The sequence below is a fragment of the Narcine bancroftii genome, chromosome 3, assembly GCF_036971445.1.
Source record: "Narcine bancroftii isolate sNarBan1 chromosome 3, sNarBan1.hap1, whole genome shotgun sequence".
Lineage (NCBI taxonomy): Eukaryota > Metazoa > Chordata > Chondrichthyes > Torpediniformes > Narcinidae > Narcine > Narcine bancroftii.
The window spans coordinates 111,214,381-111,238,816 of NC_091471.1; the positions used below are offsets into that span (position 1 = coordinate 111,214,381).

Sequence of the window (24,436 nt, forward strand, 5' to 3'; positions counted from 1 at the left end):
AGGCGCCTGCAAGCTCACACCAAGACACAAGAGAAACTTGTCCGTGAACTACTCTTTGCAGACGATGCCGCTTTAGTTGCCCAATGTACTTTATATTGCAAAGATAAAGATACATAACCAACATTTCAGGCTTGAGCCCTTCATTAAGGTATAGAAAAATATTGCCCAGCTTTCGAACAAAAGTGTAAGGGTGGAACAGTTGAGGGAAGGAGCATGGTCCCAAAGGCAGGTGGTAATAGGTGGAGAAGGGAGGGGGGGACACAGCAGCAAGCAGGGGGAGGGGGGAATGGCCAGGTGAAATGAGAGAGAAGGGGGTGGAGAACTGAGGGAAAGAAGTCAGGGAGAGAGGGAGAAAAAAGGGTAGGTTAGCAGAAATAGGAGAGGTTGATGTTAATGCCATTCAGCAGGAGAGTACCCAGACGGAAAATCAGGTGTTTCTCCAATTTCAGGGTGATCTTGGTGGGATAGTACATGAGACCACAGACAGACATGTGAGAATGGGGGTAGGACGCAGAACTGAAATTGTTGGCCACTGATGCTGACAGAGCGAAGGTGCTCAGTGAAGCGATCTCTTAGTCTATGCTCAGTCTCTCCAAAGTAGAGAAGGCCACAAAGGGAGCACCGGATGCAGTAAATCAGTCCTGCAGATACACAAGTGAAGAGCTGCTTCACTTGAAAGGCCTGTTTGGGGCCTGAACTGTGGTGAGGGAGGAGGTGTGGGCGCAAGTGTGGCACATCCTGCAGCCATAGTAGAATGTTTACACCCCACCCCTCACCGCTGTTTTGAGACCTTCTCTATGGTGGATGGAGGTGTAAAGTGATTGGATGTCCATAGTATCTTCTTTCCCCCAACTCTCCACCCCCTCCCCTCTCATTCCACCTAGCCATCCCTTATCCCCCCACTTGCTGCTGTTCCCTCCCTCCCTTCTCCACCAATTATCTCCTGTCTTTGGGACTATGCCCCTCCTGCCCTTACCTTTTTATTCGGATACCTTCCGACATTTTTCCATGTTGGTTATGTATAGTGAAGATGAAGTACACTGTTTGACCAGCTGAGTTTCTCCAACATGGTATCTTTACTTCAATCATGGTGTCTGCGGACTTTTGTGTTGGTCAAGGGTCACAAAATAATTGTAAACCATGTGAACTTTGTTCTCAAAATTATCTAAAATCCTCAGTGAGATTACTACCAAATAATCACTTCAAATAACTATAGAATTTTTCCTTTACTTTGAATTGGGTTTTAACTATATTCACCTTGTTATAGGTCTACTAAGATGTGAAAGGGATAATTTACACAATAATGCCTAAGGTGAAAATTTCTCATTTGAGTGAGGGGGAAGAAAACCTTGTCAAGCAAACTACAGCTGTAACTGTGTCCCAATGTTGGCTATAAGATCTCCTCATCGATGTCTTTCAGGATATTTTGATAGCAAACATATATCATTGATGAAACTGCATAGTTCTGTGCACTATTTTACAATGACTTATTTAAAAGTTCAGTTTCTTGCATGTGTGGCTGGACACTGACTAAAATTATTTTCTAGGCTTTTGCATGAACATATAAGGTGCCATGTGCCTTTTGGTACGAATTGAATCAATTATCACATTGCGAATGTGTAAAGCCTGCAGCAGAAGCGCATAGGTTAGAAATTAATTCCAATAAAACACTACTATGCTGTGGAAAATCAAGTTTCAATAGTAGTCAATTTTGCAGACACTACTGACTGATATTAATTTCCTCATTCATTAGAAGGATTTTCATTTTTCATGCACTATTTTCAGAATTAAAACTCCTCTGGAGGAAGCCAACTGTAGTGCAATGTTCCAAATTCAACTTCATTGGACTGAACATCATAGAATGAGCATATTTCATTAGCCTAATTTTTGCCCTATGTACTAGTTTTAATTTGTTTATTTCTCACAAAAAAAACCTCATACAGTAAGAAGAGTTCTTCTGCAAATGGACCAATAGGTTATCTCCAACATTACATACAGCCATGTATGGATCACAGTTTACATAGAGGATTACAATTATAACCAAGCAAGGGCAGTATGATAACATTGTTATGGAATTTATTCAGGAGCCTGATGACTGCAGGGAAGAAACTGCCTTTCAGCTTGTTGGTGCATTTTTCGCACTCTGAAGCCTTCTCTCTGATGGGAGGTGGGAAAAGGGAGTGTGTTCAAGATGTGATGTATCTTTCAGAATGTTCCCTATCTTTGCTAGGCAGTGGAGATAGAGATGGGAGAGGGAAGGGAATATTTTATAATGTTCTGAGATGCATTCACTAACTTCTGCAGCCTCTTCCAACCTTGAGCAGGGCTGCACTCATACCACACTGTGAAGCATCCAGCAAGTATACTTTCACTGGAGCACCTGTATAAGTTGGTAAGGAAAGGGAGGGCATCTCAAACTTCTTTAGTCTTTTAAGAAAGTTGAGGCATTGGTGAACTTCCTTGATCATTACATTGATGTGCTTGTCCCTGGTTTGTTCTGAAGAACTTGAAGCTATCTACTTTTTCAACTTTAGTGGTGTTAATGCGGACCCAGTGTGGACTTTTCTCCCTTTCTCAAACTCAATGATCATCTCCTTCATCTTATTGGCATTGAAAGAGTGGCTATTGGCACCAGGGCACAAGATTTTCAATCTTATTTCAGTATTCCAACTCATCATTATTTGTGACGTCACTGGGAAATTTGAAGTTGCAGTTGAAATGGTATTTAGCTGTACAGTCATGGGTCTAGAGCACACATGTCAAACTCTGGCCCGCAGGCCAAATTTGGCCCGCGATATAATTATATTTGGCCCGCAAGATCATTTCAAAAATGTATTAGAGGTGGCCCGCCCTGCAGCGAGAGCCGATGCTGTTTTTTGGTAATGTCACCCCCACCATCCTCCCCCTTCATTGCACCCCCTAACTATCCCCTCCCCACGAAAACCACCCCCCTTAAAAGATGGCCAGAATATTCTCAAAAAGGAATCCAGAATGGTAAAGTTCCACAAACCTTCTGCTGGGAATCCTAACAACACCCGGGCATCAGATCCACGGGACGCGGAGGGAGCAAGAGTGTTGCAGGTTGACCGTGCAAACTTTGAGAACAGGGAAAACAAAATTGTAACACGAGAAGTCTGTCGATGTCATCAGCCGGCAAGCCAGTTGGAAGGCTCCCCGCACAACCAGTCACTTCTCCCACCTGTCGAGCGGTGCGGTGGATTGGCGAGCGCCTGTGATTTCCTGTCGGCGCAACGGACATGGCAGGCTGTGCATGGCCCCCGCTGTTCCGCAAAGGCTGATCGGCAGCGCGCTGGGCCTGAGTGGGTGGGTAAGCAGGGGTGGGCAGAGGGTGTAGGTGAGGAGTAATGGGCAGGGGAAGTTATGGTGGTGCGAGGGGCAGTTAGAGGGAGGGATGAGTAGAAGGAGGGGTGGATAGGGAAGAGGTAAAAGGGGAAGGGCAGGGCGAGTAGGGGAGGGGTGATTAGAGGGTGAGAGACGGGTAGAGGGAGGAACAGGTTGAGGGGAGAGGCAGTAGAGGAGCGTGTATAGGATGGGGTGGGTAGAGGCAGAGCGAGTGGAGAGAGGGGTGAATAGAGGTTGGGTAAAGGACTGGTCAGGTAGAGGGATGGTGGGTCGAGGGTGAATAGAGGCCTAGAGCCTGAGGAGTGAGCAGGAAATGCTGAGTCCTGATGCAGGCCAAAATGGACACAGCCTGTGAATGCTGACTACATCTCCACAGGGACCAAATAGGTTTCCCTCAGGTCAAGCAAAGGGTGAACTTGAGCTACCTACTCCTGACCTGTAACATTATCCTCCTAAAGTTATAGCCTAAAGTTTAACATTACATATGTTGAAAGAAGAGAAAACATGCAGATGTTGTTGAAAATTTTCAATAAATATTTAGTTCGGCCCTCGACTTAGTCCAAGTTTTTAATTTTGGCCCTCCATGAATTTGAGTTTGACACCCCTGGTCTAGAGGAAGTATAGTAGGGGACTAAGTACACAGCCATGAGAATGCTGGTGTTGAGTGTGACCATGGAGGAAATGTTGTTTCCCATCTTCACTGATTGAAGACTGTTAGACAGGAAGTCAAGGATCCAATGGCAGGGCCAACAGTGACATCTTTTTCCTCACTGCTCAAATGCTCCAAGGGCATTTGGACACAGAATCAGAACCGGAATTTATTGTCACGAAGGTGTCACAAAATTGTTTTCCTGCAGCATTACAGTGCTATAAGATTACACTTAAAAAATAAATTAGAGCAAAAGTAAGAGAAAGAGGTGATGTCTGTGGTTCATTGTTCATTCAAAAATCTGATTGCAGAGGGTAATAAGCTGTCCTTGTTCCTTTGGGTGCGTGTGTCCTCAAGCTCCTGTACCTCCTTCCTGATAGTAACAGTGTGAAGAGGTTTTGGCCTGGGTTGTGGGGGCCCTTGAAAATAGAGGTGACTTTGTTAAGACACCACCTCTTGTAGATGTCCTTAATATAGTGAAGACATGCCCATGACGGCAATGGCCGAATTCACAACTCTGTCGATTTTTTCTTGTCCTGTGCATTGGCACCTCCATACCAGACAATTATGCAACCAGTCAGACTGTTCTCCACAGTACACCTGTAGAGGTTTGCAAGAGTCTTTGGTGATGGCAAATCTTCTTTGAGATTGCTGCAATGTGGAGGTCCCATGAACTTGAAAACATTTTCCATTGCTGACCCTTTGATGAAGACTGGTTTGTGTTTTCCTGAATTCCCCTTCCTGAAGTCCACAATCAATACCTTCATTTTGCTAACGTTGAGTGCAAGGTTCTTGTTATGACACCACTTAACTAGCTGACCTTTCTCCCTCCTGTACACTTCCTCATTGCCATCTGTGATTCTCCTGACAACTGTGGTGTCATTGGCAAATTTGTAGACAGCATTTGAATTGTGCCTGGCATCTTTGAGTTGCACCAGTGTTGATTATCAATGAGGAGGGGCTATTGTTTCCAGTTTGTACTGACTGGTCTTCCAATGAGAAAGTCAAGTATCCAGTTGGAACAAGGGGTGCAGAGGCCCAGATTTTGGAGCTTGCTGACTAGCATTGAGGGTATAATGGTGTTGAAAGCAGAGCTTTAGTTGGTAAAAGTAGCCTGATGTACATACACATTGCTGTAGTCAAGGTGATCTGGAGCTGAGTGGAGAGCCAATGATATTGCATCTGCTATAGGGCAATTGTGACAGTAGGGGAATTTCAGTGTATCCAACTATTTACTTAGGTGCGAGTTAATTTTGGCCACGATCAACCACTCAAAGCATTTCATCACAGTAGATGTATGTGCTACTGAGCAATTATCATTGAGGCACCTCGCCCTGCTCTTGGGCACCAGGATGATCCATGCTCTTTTGAAGCAGGTGGAAACTCCAAATGCAGCAGTGAAAGATTGAAAATGTCTGTGAAAACTCTGGCTAGTTGGGTGGCACTGATTTTCAATACCCTGCCACCTGACACCTTCCAATGGTTCGCCCTCTTGAAGGATGTTCTGACATTGGCCTCAAGGACAGATGTTACAGGGTCATCAGCTTCTGCATGAATTCTCATGACAATAGACAATAGACAATAGACAATAGGAGCTGGAGTAGGCCCTTTGGCCCGTCGAGCCAGCACCACCATTTTACAGATCATGGCTGATCACTACCATCAGTACCCCTTTCCAGCCTTATCCCCATAACCCTTAACTCCTTTGCCCACTAGAGTCTTATCTAATTCTCTTTTGAACATAATCAGCGAATCTGCCTCTACCACCCTCTGTGGCAGAGCATTCCACAGATTCACATAGATATTGTTGAGCTCTCCTTCTCAAAGCAAGCATAAATGGTTTCAGTTCATTGAGTAGTAAGCATCACACCCATTTATGGTGTTCAGCCTCGCCTTGTAGGATGTAATCCCTGCCAAAGCTGGCGAGTATCTGACTCTGTTTCTAGTTTCCCTCAGAATTGCTTCTGCTGCTGTGATAGCCTTCTGTAGGTTGTACCTGGACTTCCTGTGGAGATCTAGATCACCAGCCTTAAACAGCATCAACCTCGCCCTCAGCAGGTTACGAATCTTTTGATTCGTCCACGGCTTCTGATTAGGATACTCCCAGTATGTATGCATGGGCATACACTCATCCATGCAGGTCTTGATGAAATTGGGGACAACCGTTGCACATTCATTCAAATTTGATGATGACACAGGATCACATGTGTGCCTTAACTCCTTTATCTTTGGAGAATAGAGAGGTGCTCAGCTTTCTAACCTAAGAATCATTCCAGGCTATTGCTACTCCTAATGTCTTAAAATCCAATAGTCATACAGCATTTAAAAACAGGGCATTCTGCACACCCATGTCTAGGCTGACCTATGGGCACCCATCCATATTAATCCCATCTTCCAGCACTTGACCTATAGCCTTCAATGCCTATGGGTCTGTTTTCATCTGTACACTTCTTAAATGAAATTAGCAACTCAACTTCCACCACTCTCTCCAGCAGTGCATTGCAGGTATGCTTCACTCTCTAGGAGGAAAAGGTCACTGCTAAATAACCCTTTTAAATCTCTTATGGCTTACCTTAAATCTATGTCCTCTAGTTTAATTCACTTTAAGAAAGGGCAAATAATTCCTGCAGCCTGGATCATGTATACCCTTCATAATTTTATATAACCCAATCAGGTCCCCTTTTTACTTACTCCACTTTCAGGATAACAGACTTAGCCTCTCCAATTTTTCGTCATTACTGAAAGACTCCATCCCAGACAGCAACGTAGAGAATCTCCTATGCATCCTCTTCAGCACTTTCATATCCTTCCTATGGTGTGGCGACTAGAAATGCACACAGTTCTCTGGCTGATGTTTGACCAATGTTTGAAAAGTTGGAGCTTAACCTCCCTGACCTTGTGTTCGAACTAATGAAGGCCAGCATTCCATGAACCTACTTAACCAGATTATCTACCTGCACTGCCATCTTCTACAGGTTTACAAACCAGGGTCCCCCAGTTCTTCATTACTCCCTCAGATATTATGCTTCATGATGTATGTCTTAGCTCATTACTATTGTGCCTCATCTCACTGGTGCATTGAGCATGTCACCCAAACTCTGGAATCATCTACTTTCCTTTTCCACAGTACATGGAATCAGAGATCACACTTATCAACACAGATTTCTCTGGTCTCTTTTTCACCTTCACAAGCAGCTTTTGGATCACCTCCCAAAAAAATTTGTTTTAATATCCCCAAAGTGGCATGCACCAATTTCCAGATACGTGGCTGTTATATCCTCATGTGAATAGAATCGAGCAGACATTTTGTTTTATTTCTTCATTTAAAGTTTTGCAAAGATTTTCCTAGCCTTACAAATATTTAGCTACAAACCTACAGTCCTTCCATAATTTGTCCTTGACCAGTTCTTGGCTTTGACTTGTTAATTTTATACTTCCTGATGTAACTTGAACCAGTGTACTCACAAGATTACCTAAAGTTCCTGCTGGTGAAGTTGTGACGAATGGAATGTATTTTGCAATTATGTGGACATAACTTGCAGCTACCAGCAGGCACTCTTTGTTGTCTGATTCTCAAGCAACAAGTTAATTATTTTATTTCCATTGAAATAAATTCATGAGACATTAAACTTTTATATTAAGCACTTTTTATATAACAATAAAAAGGTTACAGTGATAGAATATGAATTCATTTGGAATGTCTTCAGTGCTTTAACAGAATAGGAATGGCACCTGTTGAAAAAAAAAATCTGTAATTAACAATTGTGCAGAGTCATTGTTTCAAATCTAAGCAAGAATTGGTGAGATGATTCATCTATTTCATAAAAACAGCATTTAATATAATTGTATCTTTAACAGAAAAATGCCCCCAAATCTTTTGAGCAAGACCTGGACCATTGAAATTTTATTGTTTCCTTATTGAGACAGTTCTGCATATGTTTCTCCTAGAGTTATAAAATATAACTTGTTCATGTTCAAGTGTAACTTTTTTAAATGGACTTTAATTGAAGAAGCTAACATTTGTAAATAATTTTGAATTTGGTAGTTTATATTTCCATCAAATACAAAGGGTGCAAAATGGAACTTTGGCTTATTTTCCATCAATGTCCAATTTTAATTGCTAAAACAAATTTTTCAAAAGATTTGGTCCCTGAAAAGAATTGGTGATTATGATAGACAACTTCAAGCTGAACATAATGATATTTCAGATTTGCTATATCTCGTAAAAAAAATTGGAGAAACATTATATGAACTTTTATTGAATTTAGTATGTTTACTCACATAAGGATGTTGTCACATTGCATTTGTTCATCTTAAATAAAAATGTTTTGCCACTTTGATTTTCACTTGTACTCTGCATCTGATGCCTCTCATATCAGTGTCCAATAATAGTCAGCAGCATTAATGGATTCCAATTGCCCTGATACCATTTTTCCATGGCCACAATGTCCTTGTGAAACCTTTCACCATGTTCATCAGAAACTGAACCAAGATCAGCAGGGAAGAAGTCCAAGTACAAATGCAGAAAATTAGTTTTCAATAGTTATATGTGAGCTACTTTTATAGCCTGCCTGCATCTATCTTGACTAAGCATGCCCATGTCTCAGACACATTTGCATAGCACCTGTACTGAGCATGCCCAGGCATGCTTGGATTAACCAAAACTGTTTTTTTTTGTGGGGCATACATTAGAAGGCTTAAAATATGACAGGAAATCACAAAAATAGGTTATATTTAAAATACGGTATGTGATAGGAAATTTTTTTAGGTGATTTTCTTGATCCTTAAAATAGACTCAAAATTATTCAGGAAGGAAAAACTTCATTGTCCAGTGTAATACAACCTTCAGATGGATCAATTGAGATATTTTGGATGTAGCGGCCCTGAATTCCTTAGGCATGATGTCAATGAGTTCAATAGAGAAAGATACAAAAGCATAATTTCACTGAGACGTCTACCAAACCAATAGATATTCTTAAATCTAACTCTTTATTCTGATCCTTATTCCAATGACAGACCCATAATCCAAGATAAGAAACTATGTGAAATGAAAGGTCTTACCAGAGAAATGTAACCAAAGCTGTATTATATCTTAATGATCTCAGCAAATTTTGCTCTACATTATACTTCTGGCTATCTTTTGGTGATTATCTCATAGTTTTAGTAATAGTACAAAGTTTTAGTAGATTATCATTTGTTGGAAAAGCCTGCGAATAATCTATGGTAATTTATATATTCTAAAGTGGAAGAGAACAACTCTGCTGTATTTGTATATGTAATGCATCAATACAGCTGATAATGGGTTTTTTTCTCATCACTACCCTCCTGGATAGTTTGCAAAAAGCTATGACCATCATTGTACTTTGCTTTTGAAATTTGTAAATTCCATGCTAAAATATTAAAATAGAAAACTGTAGATAAACAAGAGTTTGCATTTGGTAAAATGCAAAGCTTCTTCCCTGTACATTCTTTTTCAAACATAACAAATCTAATTTGTAAGCAGAAGATGCTGGACATAATTGCAATTGTGGGAAGAGAAACATAGCGAACATTTTAGGTCTCTTCCCACAGATGCATCCTGGTTTGCTCAGAATGACCAATATTTTCTGTTTTTATTCAAGTACAGTACCTTTATTTCTATATTTCTTCATTTTTCATTTGTTTTGAATTGAATAATATCAAGACTTTTCAATCTCAATAAAGGGCTTCATCTCAAAATGTTGACCATTATTTTCCTCCCAGTGATGCTGCGTGACCCCTTTGAGTTTTTCCTGCAGATTGTATTCACCTTCAGATTCCAGCCTCCTGTGTATCCCTAGATTAGACTAACTGTTGATTGCAATTTGGGCCAGCAATAGACTTGTAGCATTGGTTGTAGGTGTGAACCATTGCCTAACATGGAAGTCATTCCCTGAACTTTACACTGACCACTGACTTTGCTGTTACATGCATTGTGATAGCTCGAGGGCCAGCGCTACAACTAGGTGAACTGTGCAGCCGCCTAGGGCACAGACTTCAGTCAGGATGGCCAGATGTCTGGTGCATAAGGCCTAAATGTGAAAAGCTACTATGTACTTACTTTATTAGTTGGCATCCTGTGAACTATTGGGCGCAGCCATCTTTATTATTTTGTGCATGTGCGATGGATTTGAGTACCAGGTCCGGCAGTCTCATGCACGGTGGGCCTGCAGACAAGGATGTTTAGCACAATTATGCACAGATGTGTTGTTCTGGCGTAGACAGCAGCACCGAAATGCTTCAGTCGACGTCAAGTGGCGGGGTTTGAAAGTAGGCCAGAAAAGAGGGGAAGGATGGGGGAGACCAGAACAGAGGGAAGGGAGGGGAGAGACCAGAATAAAAGGGAGGGAAGAGGGGGAGGCCAGAACAGAAGGGAGTGAAGGGTATGGGGAAGGCCAGAATGGGGGTGGGGGGTGGGGTGGGTGCAGAATACTGGAGGGTGAGGCCAGAACAGGGGGGTGAAGCCAGAACAGAGGGGGAGGCCAGAACAGAGGGGAGAGGAGGCCAGAACAGAGAGAGTGGACACCAGAACAAGAGGGAGGGAGGAGAGAGCAGAACAGAGGAGAGGGGGAGGAGGCCAGAACAGAGGGGAGGAGAAAGGGGCCAGAATACAGGGGAAGGACAGAACAGGGAGGAGAGGCCAGAACAGGGAAGAGTGGGGGGAAGAGGCCATAACAGAGGAGAGGGGGAGAGGCCAGAACAGAGGGAAGAGAGGCCAGAACAGAGTGGGGGAGGACAGAACAGAGGGTGGGGGGGGGGGAGGTGGGCCAGTTGGCATGGGGCTACAATTTTGAGGGGGCCTACTCCCCCACATAGAGGCAAAGGGGAGGGGAAGAACCATTTGCAATATCAATATTTTTTGGTAAAGAATATTGATATTGTTAAGAGAGTCAGCAAAGGGAGACCCTTTGGCACAACATATTAATATTTTAAAGAAGATTTATAAAATATTAATATATAGATAAATAAATGCAGGTAACTGAAACCAACTTATATTTGATTTATTATATATATCTTGTTGTGATGGCCATACACACAAATAAAAATATACAGTATCTTTTCCCACTCTTCTCATGACTGCCACAGCATTCGCCATGGACATGCATTGTGTGGGAGTAAGGGATCATGTCTGCCTTGCTATCGAACAGTAGCTCAAAGGAGACTGTCTTCCTCCAACAGTTTCTTCATGCTCATATATTTGTGGTATTGTGTAATTGGTTTATAAATAGATATCTGCGTTGATCTTGTGTAGCACCCACACACACTCATGATACAACATCTTTCTTTATTAAATTTCAGGAAACTTGGCTTTGACAGCAAATAAATGCTATCACTTTGAATAGTCAGGCCTGTGAGTAGTTTCAATGCTTGTTGATAAAAGATACATTATTATGTTTTAAATTAATTGTTTCTTTATTAGCTTTGTTGTTTAGTTCTGTCTTTTGGATTGTATACACTCTTGTTTTTATCTTTTGTTAACTGTTAATATAAAATACTTTTAATGCTAATATATTTTATATTTTGTTTAATATAGAGCTGCAAAGTTTGTGAAAATATTCTAGGTCAGTAATTTTGTCTTATTCTTTCTTACAACTAAAAATAAATTTAGCATTTTCAAGTTTTGTGCTTTTCAATTTTTCAACAAAACATCTGTTTTTGAAAATCAAAGTTGGCAATTATTTTGCTGGCGAGGGCATGGTGTGCAAGTAGTTGGCCTTGCCTAGGAAGCAAAATAGTCTGGCACCAGCCCTCAATAGCTCCATACAACTTTGGAATAATTCCTGATACTTGATAGTAAATAACATTGGAAGTTTTCTTTGGAAGAGTTAATTGGAACCAATAATATTGCTTTTGATGATTTTGTCCTCACTGTTTACTCCCTATTCTCAGTGAGCTGGTTTGGCAAACCTCTGATGGCATCTCTATTTTAACATTTTCATAATTGTTTGGCATCTTGTTCCTTATCTTTGCCTCTCCCTGTTTCTCAGCAGCCACACCTTTAGCTGCTTTGCCTGAGGTCTGCAGCTCCTTTCCTAAATCCTCCCATTTACTTTTTTCTCAAAATTAGCCTCATTAACTACGTTCTTGTATAATATCTACTTAGTGCCTTGGTGTCAAATGTGATTATTGTACCTTGGACCATTTTACTACATTAAAGTAGCAAATAAAATGCATGTTAAAGTTGTTATAGTGAACACGTAAACAGGTTTTTTTTAATTTCACTGTGCCTTGCACACTTAGGAAATCTTTATCCACTCTATTTTTATAGCAGTGTAAGTGTACTTTGAAATGAAGTTTGGAAAAGGTCTTGTGATTCAAGCTGGTCAGTGATAACTCACTTTTATCTTCACTGCAGTTAGTTTTTACCATACCAATCATTGAAACGTTCACCATCTTCAATGAGTGAGTGTGTGTGTGTGTGTGTGTGTGTGTGTGTGTGTGTGTGTGTGTAAGTGTTGAAAATCCTTCCTTTACAACTTAATGGGTTACATTAGCAATGGAAACTTTGCCAACATTCAGCATGCTTTTAGTTTAAGGACTTGTCCCATTTGCAGTCTCTCTCCTAATATTGTCACTGAAATGAGGTTCACTACTGCCCAGAAATCAAAAGTCAACAAAACATTGTTATTAACTATGAAGACACTTTATACACATCAGGCTTAAAAATTAATTCAGGATAATTTAATATTAAATATGAAACAGTATAGATTAGTTGGGTGTAGTGTTTATATCCAAATCATGAGACAATGGCAGTATTAATTGTTTGCCACCATTTGGGCATTTATGACTCCATCTCTTCAAATGGCAATTAAAATGTGCAATGTAATCAGATTCATCATTTGTCTTCAATGCCTTACAGAATACTCTAAAAGACAAATTGAATTGTCTTTTCTAATTTTAAGTTATTTTTCTTAAATGCAGAATTAAAAGTAATATAAGCTCCTACTAATTTACAGATGGTGATTCATCCCTTGATAAATTAGTTAATATGTGAACTTTTATAATAAAAAAACAGATTTCACTCAGCAGTTAGCCATACTGAAAGAGCTTAGCTGGACTACTGTTATCACCTCCAGTATGCTCTCCATTCCTTTTTTGATTCTTACTCAGATTAAATCAATCCATATGGATCCTTGGCATCCTTTATGTCCCAGAACAGAACTTGAAACTGTGCTTAAGTCTTCTTAAATTAACCATAACCCATCTCTACTTCCATTCACTTCAACTGCAGCTGAAGGTTTTATTCAAATTACATCATCTATACATTTCAAATTGATGGAACATCTAATCGACCTGGCCTGCGACATTAACTAAATTCAGATCTAATTCTAAATTTGTAAGAACATGACATAAAACATATGATTTAGAAGCAAGATCTCCCCCTTATAATCTACTTCACCATTCATTCCCAGATGATGGAGAAGTTGTCCTCACTGGGACTCAACACCCCTCCCTGTAACTGGAACCTGGACTTCCTAAAGGAAAGATCACAATCTGTCCAGGTTGGTAGCAGAACGTCGAGCACCATAACGTTATGCACTGGTGCACATCAGGCCTGTGTGCTCAGCCCACACCTAATCATGCTACCAACCCACGATCACATTGCTAGATCTAGCTCCAACAGTGTCATCAAGTTTGCAGATGACACAACAGTAGTTGGCCTTATCAGCAACAATGATGAGTCCCACTACAGAGAAGAGGTGGAAAATCTCATGAAATGGTGCGAGAGTAACAACCTGAGCCTCAACATGGACAAGATGAAGGAAATGACCATGGACTTCAAGAGGACCAGGAATTACCACCCTCCACTGCACATCAACAACTCTGTAGTAGAGAGAGCAGAGAGCACAAAGTTCCTTGGAGTTCACTTAACTAGTGACCTATCATGAACACTGAACATCTCCTCACTTGTTAGGAAGATGTAATAGTGACTGAACTTCCTGAGTAGTCTGAAGCAAGCAAAGCTACCAGCCACACCATTATATCAACCTTCTATAGGAACTCTGGCTGGCTGCATCATATTGTGGTACAGATGCTGGAGAGAAATGGATCAGAGGTTAATCCACAGGCCTATAGAGTGGCAGAGAGGATCAATGGAGTCTCCCTTCCCCCATTGACATGATCTACCAGAATCATTGACTGAAGAGGGCACACAAAACTATTGAAGACCCCTTCAACCTTGCACACAGTATCTTACAGCTGCTCCTGTTGGGGAAGAGATACAAGAGTATCAAAGTCTGCACCATCTGTCTGAGGAACAGCTTTTCCCCATGGGCATTTAGAATGGAGAATGACCAAAGGAACTGTACACACCAAGCATCCATAAATATTGAAACAATATTTATTTATTTGTTGGTATAGATGAAATACTTGTCCTGCATATGTATTGTTTGTCTGTTTGTGTGTTGTGACTAGATGTGTCTCTGTATATTTTGTACCGAGGACTGGAGAACGCTTTTTTGTTGGGTTGTACTTATACAATCAGTTGACAATAAACTTGACTTGATTCAGATCATGGCCATTTTCTGCTTCAGTCAATTTTCTGAATAATGCCCATATTCTCTTAATATTTATCTTGTCCTCTTTTGAATTAACTGAATAAAATTCAACCCTTCCAAGTAAATAATTTTTTTTCATCTCAATCCTAAATTATGTGCCCCTTTTCTTAAGACAGTGACCCAGATCTTGATACCATCCTGTTGAGCGCTGGAAGAATGTTGTAATTTTCAATGAGATTTCCTCTCATTCCCTTGCATCGGTAGGCTGCACGTCTTGAAATGGTTGTCTGACTGCAGATTATCAGCTGTGCAAGGGCAGGAGGTTCGCCAGGATGATCAATTTGGGGGTCTGGCAATGAGAGGTCAAGACCATTGTTACTTATTTTCCTTATCCCTTGGAAAAAAGCCCACAATCCCATGGAAGGTTGTGGTGTATTTCCCAATTTTATCTCAGAAACACAGATGATTACACTTAAATCCCAGGGGGACCAGAATCCTGGCAGAGGTATTTGCTAGGGCTACTCAGGATCCTTTAAACTAGAATGGTTGGGGGGAGGGAACAAAATAGTACAGAGCAGTAAGGAGAAGGTTAGAATGAAAACAATGAAAGTTTGTAGTAAGTATTTGAATATGGATGGGCAGGTGATAGAGAAGGGAAATGCTCTGGAAGAAGATGAAGGGCAATTGTCAGAAAAAGTAAATAATGTTGTTCTTAAAGATGAGGGAAAACAGGGATTAAAAAATGGGAAATCCCTGAAATTCATATATTTTAATGCCAGGAGTATTGTAAAAAAGGTGGATGAGCTGAAGGTGTGGATTGATACTTGGAAGTATGATGTGGTAGCGATTAGTGAGACATGGTTGCAGGAGGGATGTGATTGGCAACTGAATATCCCTGGGTTTCATTGTTTTAGGTGTGATAGAGTCGGAGGGGCAAGAGGAGGTGGGGTTGCATTGCTTGTCAGGGAAAATATTACAGCGGTGCCTAGGAAGGATAGATTAGAGGGCACATCCACGGAGGCTATTTGGGTGGAACTGAGGAGTAGGAAAGGAGAGGTTACACTTGTAGGGGTGTATTATAGACCACCCGGAGGGGACCGAGACCTAGAGGAGCAAATCTGTAGGGAGATAGTAGATATTTGTGATAAGCACAGGGTTGTAATTATGGGAGATTTTAATTTTCCACATATAGATTGGGAAACACATTCTGTGAAAGGACTGGATGGGTTAGAGTTTGTGAAATGTGTGCAAGATAGTTTTTTACAACAATATGTAGAGGTGCCGACCAGAGAAGGAGCAGTGTTAGATCTACTGTTGGCAAATGGGATGGGTCAAGTGACGGAGGTTAGTGTTGGCGAGCACTTCGGGTCCAGTGATCATAATGCCATCAGCTTCAATGTCATTATGGAAAGAGAGAAATCAGGGCCAAGGATTGAGGTTTTTGATTGGGGAAAAGCTAGATTTGAGGAGATGCGAAAGGACTTGCAGGGTGTGCATTGGGACAATTTGTTTTATGGGCAGGATGTAGTAGAGAGATGGAAGTCTTTTAAAGATCAGATTTTGAGAGTGCAAAAGCTTTATGTTCCTGTTAGGTTAAAAGGAGGGGCAAAAGGTTTGAGAGAGCCGTGGTTTTCAAGGAATATTGGAAACTTGGTTCGAAGAAAAAGGGAGGCGTACATTAGATATAAGAAGCATGGAGTTAAGGAGATGTTTGAAAGATACATTGAATGTAAGAGGAATCTTAAGAGAGGAATTAGGAAAGCTAAAAGAAGGTACGAGAAAACTATGGCAAGCAGGGTGAAAACTAATCCAAAAGAGTTCTACAAATATGTTAATGGTAAGAGGAAAGCTAGAGACAAAATTGGTCCCTTAGAAAATCAGAGTGGAAAACTGTGTGTGGAACCTAGAGAAATGGGGGAGATATTGAACAGTTTCTTTTCTTCGGTATTCACTAAGGAGAAGGATATTGGGAGATGTGGGATAAAAAAAGCAAATTGGGTAAATATGGGGAATATAGAGATTACAAAAGGTGTAGTTTTAAGGCTTTTGAAGAATATAAAGGTGGATAAGTCTCCGGGACCAGACGGGATCTTCCCCAGGACATTGAGAGAAGTGAAGGAGGAAATAGCAGAGGCTCTGGTGGTAATTTTTCAAATGTCATTAGATATGGGGATAGTGCCAGAGGATTGGCGCATTGCGCATGTGGTTCCATTATTTAAAAAGGGTTCAAGGAGGAAGCCTGGCAACTATCGGCCTGTAAGTTTGACGTCTGTGGTAGGTAAATTAATGGAGAAAATTCTTAGAGATAGTACTTATAAACATCTGGATAGACAGGGTCTGATCAGGAGCACTCAACATGGATTTGTGGGAGAAAGGTCATGTTTGACCAATCTGATTGAATTTTTTGAAGAGGTGACTAGGAATGTGGATGAGGGTAGCGCAGTGGATGTTGTCTATATGGACTTCAGTAAGGCCTTCGATAAGGTACCACATGGAAGGTTAGTTAGGAAGGTGCAGTCTTTAGGTATAAATTTTGAGATAGTCAAATGGATTGAACATTGGCTGAAAGGGAGAGGCCAGAGAGTGGTAGTGGATAATTGTCTGTCAGGTTGGAGGCCGGTGACCAGTGGTGTGCCTCAAGGATCTGTATTGGGCCCAATGTTGTTCGTTATATACATTAATGATCTAGATGATGGGGTGGTGAATTGGATTAGTAAATATGCAGACGATACTAAGATAGGTGGAATAGTGGATAATGAAGAAGGTTTTCAAGGATTGCAGAGGGATTTGGGCTGCTTAGAAAAGTGTGCTGAAAAATGGCAGATGGAATTTAATGCTGATAAGTGTGAGGTGCTTCATTTTGGTAAGAAGAATCAGAATAGGACATATGTGGTAAATGGGAGAGCATTGAGGAATACAGAAGAGCAGAAAGATTTAGGAGTGACGGTACATCGTTCCCTGAAGGTAGAAACTCACGTGAATAGGGTGGTGAAGGCTTTTAGTATGCTGGCCTTTATCAATCATTGCATGGAATATAGGAGTTGGGAGGTGATGTTGAGATTGTATAAGACGTTGGTGCGGCCTAATTTGGAGTTCTGTGTGCAGTTCTGGTCGCCTAATTATAGGAAGGATATAAACAGAGTGGAGAGAGTGCAGAGAAGGTTTACCAGAATGATGCCTGGGTTTAAGCATCTGGAGTATGGGGAGAGATTGGACAGATTGGGTCTTTATTCTTTGGAGCGTAGAAGGTTGAGAGGGGATTTGATAGAAGTATTTAAGATTATGAAAGGGATAGACAGAGTGGATGTGGATAGACTATTTCCGTTAAGAGGAGGAAAGATTAAAACAAGAGGACATGAGTTAAGAATTAAGGGGCAGAGGTTTAGAGGTAACATGAGGGGGAACTTCTTTACTCAGAGAGTGGTAGCTGTGTGGAATGATCTTCCGGGAGAAATAGTGGCGGCGGAGTCAATTGTATTATTTAAGAAAAGGTTGGACAGGTATATGGATGAGAGGAAGATGGAGGGTTATGGGCATTGTGCAGGGAGGTGGGATTAGAAAGGGGTGTTTGGTTCGGTGCGGACTAGAAGGGCCTAATGGCCTGTTTCCGTGCTGTAATTGTTATGTTATGTTATGTTATGATTCATAAAATAAACATGAGAAACTGGAGCAGATGCAGACAATCAGCATCTTGAGCCTATTCTGCTATTCAGCTATCTTATGGGTGATCCAGTCTTGATCTCAACATTATGTTCCTGCCCTCTCCATAATCTTAAATCCCTTGCAGATCACCCTTCAGCTGACTGTCTCCATGGGGAGCATTCCAAAGATTTATGACCCTCTAAGAGAAGCAATTTGTCCTGTCTTCCTTAAACAGAAACTCAATCCTCTGGCTCTGGATACCTCCATGAGGGAAACATTGCTTCAGCATGTACTTGTCAATGCCTTTTTGCATTTTCTTTTAATAAGATCATCTCTCATTCTTCTAAACTCCAATAATTTTAGCCCCAATCTACCTAATTTTTCTTCATATGTCAACTGCTTCATCACAAGAAGCCAGCTTGTGAACCTTTCCTAAATTTCCCCCAATTTCAAGAATTTTTGGCTTCAATTAAGGAAGTCAAAAATCATACCAAATACACAAGATGCAATCTTACCAATACTCTGCAAAGTTGTGTCAGAGACTTCCCTACCTTTACTTTCCAAACCCTGTTAATAAAGGCTAATACTCCATTTACCTTCCTAATTACTTCTGTACCTGCAATCTAACTTTTTGTTTTTGATCTACAGAAAACTCCAAATCCCTTCAAATCACATTTTGCAGTTTCACTTCTTGAATATTAATTTGCTCTTCCTTGCATCTTTCCAAACTGATTCACAGTTTATACTCTTAAAAAGAAGACAAGAAAAGTTTCAGGTATAGAATCTTTTTTTAATTATTATTCTCAAAAAGTCCTCAATGCAGGCTCAGTAGTGGAGATGGTCAAGAACTTCAAATTCCTGGGTGTCAACATCTCCGATGGTCTATCCTGGAGCTTCCATGTTAATAAAATCACGAAGAAGACTCGGCAGCAGCTATACTTCGTGAGGTGTTTTGAGGAGGTTCGGTGTGTCACTGAAGACTCTCGTAAACTTTTACAGGTGTACCATGGAGGTAGAGTGCATGGATACTTAACAATGTGAAAGAACAGAGGGATCTTGGGGTCCAAATCCTTTGATTTCTCAAGGTGGCTGTGCAGGTAGATAGGACAGTTTAGAAGGCCTATAGTATGCTAGACTTCGTTAATCAGGGATTGAGTTCAGGAATTGTGAGGTAATGTTGTAGCTCTATAAATCTCCTGTTAAGATCATACTTAAGATCCTCATTGCAGGAAAGATGTGGAAGCTATGTAGAGGGTTCAGAGGAGATTTACCAAGATGTTGCCTGGATTAGAAAAGTGTCTTATGATGCAAGGTTAGCAGAGGTAAGGCTTTTCTCTTTGGAAGGAAAAAAAATGAGAGGTGACTTAATAGAGATCTAAAAGATTATGAGAGACATAGATAAGATAGACACTCAGTACCTTTTCCCCAGGGCAGGTGTACAAATACCAGAGGACATCTGTGCAAAGTGAAGGGAAGAAAGTATAGGGGAGACATCAGAGGTAAATTTATTACACCAACAGTTGTGGGTGCCTGGAATGCGTTGCCAGGGGTGATGCTAGAACAATAGGGACATTTAAGAGACTCTTAGACAGGCACATGGATGAAAGAAAAATAGAGGGTTATGAGGTAGGAAGGGTTTTGGGATTTTTTTGGTAGGTATATATTGTGGGCAGAAGGGCCTCTACTGTATTGAAGTGTTTTATTTGCTATGCTTATTCAGCCTTCTTTTTTCTCATACCTTGACAAAGGACTCTGGATCAAAATGTTGGTGCAATATGACCTGTTGAATTTCTCCAACTTTTGTATTACACTATAATACCAGTATCTACAGACTTTCCTGTTTAACTCCATGCTTAATTGGTTGCAAGCAATAAAAGGTTAACCTACCGAAACTCCTGGTATTTATATTCACTGATTGCCCCACCCAATTGCTGACACGTTTCACTGAGTCACACATTCTTTACAAAAAACTAACTTCATCCATTTCTTCGTCTTAATCCAGTTCTGGAATTTTCTCAGCAGTCCTTTTCTCAGATGACCTTCCTCTGAAATTTTAACCTAGAAACAAGCTGGAGATATTTTGCTAAACCTGGAAATGTCAGAAAGGTCAGGTTATTTCCTCCAAGATACCAAAGGGAAATTTAGCTCTTCCTTTCCTTGGGCATCCCCTTCCAACCTCTTGATCACTGACCTCCATTTCTTTGGGCCATGGTGTTAACCTCCTATCCTCCACAAACAATGCTGTGGTCCATCATCAGAGCCTTCCTTCCAGAGTGATCCCAGCATGAGCCATGCTGAAAAGAATTCCCTGGCCTTGCACTATTGAAATGATACTTACCTCACACATTTGTGAGTTGCTGTCCATTCCTATCAAGGTTTCTCATGTTAATTAAAGAATTTCTTTATAACCACCAACAGATAAATAAGCATCATATATTCCTACGTGGCTAAGTCATAATGACCAGGATGTCTGTTTGATCTCTGGTCAGTGTTAACTGGGCTGATTTCCCTCGTGTCAGCTGTAGACATGTTTCAAGACTTCAAAGTTTGGAAATAAATATCAAACTGAATTGCAATGCTAGATCCCTTCTGTAGGAACATTTAGAAGTTGGCTGAGAATATGATCAAGTTTCTTCTTGATATTTCCACTTTTATTGATTGAGATCGCAGACAAACAGGTAAGAAGTACAGTTAACAGTACCATAGAATCGAGGAGGCATCCATGAAGGAAAATGACAGAACATGGGAGGAACACACAATATTTATATATCAAACAAATCAAGTGTTTTAGCAACAACAAGAAACTATAACACACCTCATATTACACTATCTTGGAATGCAAAAAAAATATAAAAACTGGCCACATGGGTGAATAGAAGAATGCTAGTTCTGGGAACCAGAATGCAGTTGCATTGAAGAGGTTTTAAAAGCTTGGTTAAAATGAAATTAGCTGAATAAGATGGAACTCTAAAGGCAAGAAGATTGTTGGTTAAATGACAAATCATCATTGATAGTGTGAGTGGAATAGTTGGGAGCAGTTATGGATATAAAGTAGGATAACGTGAACTGAAGAATAGAAATGATGGGATCATTGGGTTTAGAGGAGGCATGTGTGAACACAGACATTTTGCAGGGTTGAAAATGTTGAGTCCAAACTAGGGAGCAATGGACTGGGGGTTCAGATAAAAACACAATATCTCAGTGTTAGAATGACCAGATAAGGAGAACAGAACTGTTATTCAGGTCAAGCAGATCCCTTGTGTTTCTGTTTCCTGATTTAACCTAATACGGCAGCTACAACAATAAGAGCAACTGATGATGTTGTTATAAATCAAAAAAAACATGAAATTAACTTTGTTGCTATTCGTCAAGAGGAGGCTTGACCACATCCAATTTTTGATTTCTATAACAGAATTTGACTGTGACCGCAGCTGTCTTTTTGTCTAATTCCTTGGTTTGAATGTGAATTCTAAATCCTTTTCTTTCTTCATGTTTATTTTTGGTGTTGCAATACTATCAAAGTTTTCTTTGCCACATAATTTCACATTTTGTTTACATAGAACTGATAACTTCCATATATCGTGAGAGAAATGCAAGCATACAAAGAGCCTTTCAATAAGGGATTCTGCTGAAGAAGAAACAGTGAGATTTATTAGTCCTGTAGGTTCTTTTTTCAAGTTCGTATAATGGTCATCACTTAATCCAAATAACGCGCCAATTTTAAAACTGGACTTCCTTCTAAAATATGCAAGAAATGAATTCTGATCCAAACAGGTAGATTTCTAATTGACTTTGGGTAGTTCATTTAAGTGATTTCAATTTGACCTGTAAACATTGATGATCCACGGCCAAGCACCACTATTGGCAATTGCAAATGCTTACACTAGATCACCAGTCAGGTTCATGATGCATGAACTCTGGTGCGCAAAATGACTGAAAATATTGAGTCAAGAGATTATCTTCCTCTTCTAAACCCAGATTAAACCTGCATTTTGGAATTGTTTGCTTATGCATGAAAGATATTAAGATTTTGAGTTTAAAATATCTGTGTTTTTAGAACATATGTTTGTCAGAGTTTCAATTTTCATGACATAGTAAGTGTGTGATGCTTGTGACTACTTTTGCTGGAAACAATCAATTCACCATGTATTATGTGAGCGTATTTGTATAACCAAATATACAATACATAATAATTTTCAAAAAAATCCAGATCAATTCAAAAGGAGCAGGTATGACCTGCAAAAAGCTATCTCTGGGGAGAAGATGGGCCAGATTCAATGGGCTGAATAGCCTATTTCTGCTCCTATGTCTTATGGTCTTGCATGCATCTCCCGGGAAGAATGGAGATTCTGGATGAAAATGGAAACAACAAGGGGCACCCAACAGTTGTGGAAGGGCCTAAATGTTACAAAACAAAATCTGGTGAAATAGCAGACAGCAAAGCTTCACTCCCAGAGGAACTCAATGCCTTCTATGCCTGATTTGATGACAGTAACAGCGAAGAACCACCCCTCTGAACCCCCTTGTCCCTGATAATCCTATCCTGTCAGTATCTGAGGATGACGTGCGTGCTGCCTTCAGGAGAGTGAATCTTAGGAAAGCATCCAGCCCTGATGGAGTACCCGGTCGAGTATTAAATATCTGTGCTGACCAACTTACTAATGTATTCAAGATATCTTCTCCATGTCGCTATAATCAAATTTATATTTGTTTTTTAATTCTTATCCTTGTCTCTTTTCATTATTTGTTGAAGATCACCTTTCCAGTGAAACTATTGATTCAAGTTCATTGTCAAAAATGTAGTGAGAGAGGTTGTTTTGCAAGCAGACCAATAGACATCTTGTACAATAAGCATGATTTGTCCTTTTCGGGACTCAACACATCAGTGCCTCTACTCTCTTAGGAGTTTGCTGAGGTTTGTATGAAATCCAAAACCTTGGAAAACCTCCTACAGATGTGCTGTGGAAAGTGTGCTGACCAGCTGAATCATGGCTTGGTATGGGTTCACCAATACATCTGAGCAAAAAGACCTGCAGAAAGTAGTGGACACAGCCTAGTATATCACAGGCAGAATGCCCCACCATCAAGAAAATCTGCAGGGAACGCGACCATCAGAGAGTAGCAGCAATCATCAATGATCCACACCACCGAGGACAGCTCCATTTTCGCTGCTGCCATCAGGAAAGAGGCGTAGGTGCCACAAAACTCATACATTCAGATTCAGGAACAGATGTTCCCTGTCCACTGTCAGACTCCTAAGCAACAAACTCAATCAGAGATTCATTTAAGGCCTCTTACTTTGCATATTATTTATTATTGAAGATTTATTTTCTGTAATGCACAGTCAGTTCATTTGCACTCCCTCCTTTGTTTATATTTCTCTCTTTTGTATAGGTATCTTTTCTTAAGTACCATTTTTTGCACAACTGTTAATTCTGCCTGGCCTGCAGGAAAATAGAATCTCAGGGCTGTATGTTATGTCATGTATATCATGTCATGACTTGGCTTCGCGAACAAAGATTTAGGAAGGGAGCTGTCTATGTCTGTTGCAGGCTCGCTGGTGACTGATAAGGTGAATGCGGGACAGACATGTATGTACTCGGAGAATAAATCTGAACATAGAACTTTGATACAGTGCAGGAGTAAGATGTGCAAATTTAGGAGACTGATATTGGCAGGAAAGAAACTGTCCTTGAACCTGCTGGTATGTGATCTCACACTTGTGGATCTTCTTCCTGACAGGAGCATGATGAAGAGAGTGTGGCCTGGGTGGGATGAGTCTTTTGTATGTTGCCTGGTTTTCCAAGAGAGCGGAAATTATAGATGGAGTTGATGGAAGGACTGAGCCACATTCAAAACCCTCTGCAGTTTATTACTGTCTTGGGTAGAGCAGTTCCTATACCATGCAGTGATGCATCCTCAGCATCTTTCAGTGCTGCACCTGTACAAATTGTTAAAGGATGCTGGTGACATCAAATTTCCTCATGTTTCTGAGCAAGTAGCAGCACTGGTGTGCTTTCTTGGCTATTACATTGACATAGGTGAATCAAGAGAAGTCACTGAAGATGTTTACCCTTTGGAACATAGCTGTCTACTAACTCCACCTCAGTACTGCTGATGTGAACCAGGGAGTGAGCTTATTCCTCCTCTGGAAGTCTGTAACCAGCTCTTTAGTCTTGTTGAGATTGAGGGAGAATTGTTGGTATCATGTCACCAGTCCATCTATCTCTTCTGTACTCTGTTTCATCTTTGTTCGAACTCCTGC

At 40.6% G+C, this 24,436-nt stretch overlaps 1 protein-coding gene across 38 annotated transcripts in view; it reads left to right on the forward strand.

Annotated features, from left to right (window-relative positions):
- The window catches only part of rbm47 (RNA binding motif protein 47), a 365,648-nt gene that overhangs the window by 264,041 nt on the left and 77,171 nt on the right, over positions 1–24,436 (forward strand). For 2 of the 38 annotated variants that reach the window (XM_069924856.1, XM_069924851.1), the window contains exons 7-8: positions 11,330–11,381; positions 11,565–11,592. The exons of 35 other annotated variants lie outside the window; for them this stretch is intronic. The gene's annotated coding sequence lies outside the window, so the exon portion shown is untranslated. The remainder of the gene's footprint in view (positions 1–11,329; positions 11,382–11,564; positions 11,593–24,436) is intronic. One more of the 38 variants, XM_069924857.1, reaches the window with a different exon arrangement.